The sequence below is a fragment of the Triticum aestivum genome, chromosome 7A (genome assembly GCF_018294505.1).
Source record: "Triticum aestivum cultivar Chinese Spring chromosome 7A, IWGSC CS RefSeq v2.1, whole genome shotgun sequence".
NCBI classification, from domain to species: Eukaryota; Viridiplantae; Streptophyta; class Magnoliopsida; order Poales; family Poaceae; genus Triticum; species Triticum aestivum.
In genome coordinates this window covers 39545202-39547995 of record NC_057812.1, presented here as the reverse complement: position 1 = coordinate 39547995, position 2794 = coordinate 39545202, and the positions used below count along the sequence as shown (strand labels likewise).

Here is a 2794-nt window from a genome sequence, read left to right as displayed (position 1 = left end):
TGTCATTGTTTCTATCAGATGGTCCTCTCATTAAATTAAAATCGCCCAAAATCATCCATGGGCAGAGGTCAGGTTGAGTCAGAGATTGCAGTCTGAGTAGGAAGGCTGGTTCATCTGCATGATGAGTGGACGCGTAGACATTGCTTATAGTGATTTGTTGGTCATTTGAGGCAGAGGCAAACTTTTTGGTAAGCATGCGGTCTGCTTGGTCATTACCGCAGTTTGTCGATTGCATATCTACTCCCTCCGTTCCGAAATAATTGTCGCTGGGGGCGTCGTTCCGACCAGGTGAAACAGTGTGAAAGTACAATACTACCCCCGATTTGAAATCAATCGGGAGGCGTCTTCCTCCGTCGCTCCTCCCCTCCGCCAGGCTTCTACGCCGTCGCTGCTCCCTTTCGCCAGGCTCCTCCTTCGTCCGCATCTCTGGCGTCCTTCCCCGCCACGGTCCGCAGCTCCCTCATCGGCCGCCCTTCCCCGCCGCGGTCCGCAGCTCCCTCGCCGGCCGCCCTTCCCGCCGGCTGCCTGCTCCGCCACAGCTTCGGATCCTTCACTGTTGGCCACAGATCCTTCGCCGGCCGCCTCCCCCAACTCCAATCAAGAGCTCGAGGTCAGCCGTTGCGCTGTCCACTTCTGCTGCTCCTCTCGTCTCTGCTCCTCTCCACTCCAATCAAGAGAATCTGCAATTGATCCAAAAACAGGTCAATTGATGTCAATTTGATTAACTAAATCATCCAAAAACCAGAATGATAAGTCCATATGCTACTGTTGATCCCAAGACCGGAATGACAAGTCCAGGTGTTCCTCAATTGAGGAATATGATTAACTAAGACACAAAGTGAGTAAGGCTGCAAGTAAACCTGATTGATTCTGCGAAGAAGAAGAAGAACACAGGTGTAGCTGCAAGTAAACAGGCTCGCAACTTCAACTCTGCTCTCTTCTTTCTTGTGAGATGTTGGCAATGTCAGTTATTTTTTCTGGGTGAATGAATGAAGTTTTCTGATGTGAATTCGATGGAAGGCTGCCAGTGGAGGAAGGGGGACACTTGATGCCAGCAAGTTTTCTTAATGCAGAGTCAGATCGACGAGGAGGCCAAGGTCGACGCCATCTGTATGTGGCATTCTTTCAGAATCAGGTTACATCGGTGTAAACTGGACATACATTCAGTTCACATCCATCTGATGAAACCATCATGTACAACCGCAAGACTTGGAAACAAGCAAGATACCAACTTCAACTGACAACATGAATACAAGGAGTACATGGGTCTCTAAGACTACCTCATGTCTGAACTTTAAGTTTCAACTGACAACAATTGGTTAATTCATTGTACTCATGCCTGTAAATGTACTCTTGCAAACATTTTACTCCATGCTACTCTAGATCATGATTGTAGACAGTCTCTACTCTGCTCACCTCAGCATGCTTGGTTAAGTATTTTTGTTAACCTCTTCACTGCCACAAACTATCAATCAGCAAGCTGTCCTTTGTACACCTCAGCATGCCGTCCCTTTTCAATCAAATTATCTACAGAAACATTGTACATTCAGTTTTCAGGCAAAAATGTTTAGCTACTCAAAATACTCCAGACACGTCGAAGCACTCCAGCGCCGAGGAGTAATAAGTAGGAGTAGCAAGTAGTGACTGAAACTGCAGATACGCCGAGGTTAACATTGACAAACTACTGCAACTTTTCCTTATTACTCCAGCAAAACTACTGCAAAACTAACTGAATCGTTTCACTTGAATCAACTACTGCAACCAAATTCAGTTAATTAAGTATGCAGAGATACAAGTACTACCATCAGAGAGAAACTACTGCAACCAAACTGAATTAAGTATGCAGAGATACAACTAACTGAATCTTTTCACTTGAATGAAGTACTGCTACTGCAACCAAACTACTGCAAAACTAACTGAATTAAGTATGCACTCCTTGTTTCTTGGCCTGCTGCAGAAAGAAAGCAAGCAAGCAAATTCAGAGTTTACCATCAGAGGGAACAGAGGAGGGGCTTACCACGACAGCCGGAGGCAGGCCACGACAGCGCATGCTTCTAGCTGGACGAGAGCGATGTCGTGTGGCCGATCGGCGACGGTGCCCCCGCGGCGCGCCGCTCGGCGCACGCCGGGCCGCAGAGCTTCAGGTTATCGTCGCTCCTTGCGGAGGGCGGCGGCGGCGTCCGGGAGTAGCAGCTGCACGCGGCGGGGATGCCTCTGGCCGTGCCTCCGATGACGGGTCACGGAGAGGAAACCACATCAGGGCGGACCGGGAAGGGGAAGAGCGGCATCTCCCTGCGACAGTAGCGAGGGTGGCGTGCCGCAGCTGCGGGCGTTGCAGATCGAGCCGCCACGCCAGGAGGGAACTCCATCTCCCTCCGTTGCTCGGGCGCCGCTCCAGATCCGCCGCTCCAGATCCGCCGCTCGGGCACTGATCCACGTCCACGCCTTCGTTGCCTATATCGAGCTCTGGCGCCGCTACACATCCACACGTCCTTCGCCTAGAAGCTCGTCGCCGGCGCAAAAAGAATCGATATTTTGTTGACTTACGGGGTATGAGTGGAGGCGGGGTGGTGAGGAAAAAGGGCAGTGGAAGAGGCCGGCGACGGGGAGAGGGAGAGGCCGGCGACGGGGAGAGGAGAGGGCGGCGACGAGGAGAGTGAGAGAGCGGCGACGAGGAGAGGGAGAGGGCGTTGCCGGAGGGGAGAGAGAGAGAGAGGCGACGGGGAGGAGACGGAGAGCGGCGAGCGAGAGAGCTAGTGGGAGCGAGTGAGTGGGAGGGCAAAATTGGAAAGTG

General features: G+C 51.8%; 1 long non-coding RNA gene across 3 annotated transcripts; it reads right to left on the bottom strand.

The window, feature by feature from the left end:
- Nucleotides 1-249: 249 nt before the first annotated feature.
- On the bottom strand, nucleotides 250-2751 carry LOC123154541 (uncharacterized). 3 transcript variants are annotated; one of them, XR_006476897.1, is made up of 4 exons: nucleotides 2018-2751; nucleotides 1417-1527; nucleotides 861-1108; nucleotides 250-680 (listed from the first exon to the last, which is right to left on the bottom strand). It is a non-coding gene; the product is annotated as an uncharacterized lncRNA (long non-coding RNA). The 3 variants fall into 3 exon arrangements; XR_006476895.1 differs by having other exon boundaries at nucleotides 861-1527; XR_006476896.1 differs by lacking the exon at nucleotides 861-1108.
- Between the last annotated feature and the right edge of the window lie 43 nt (nucleotides 2752-2794).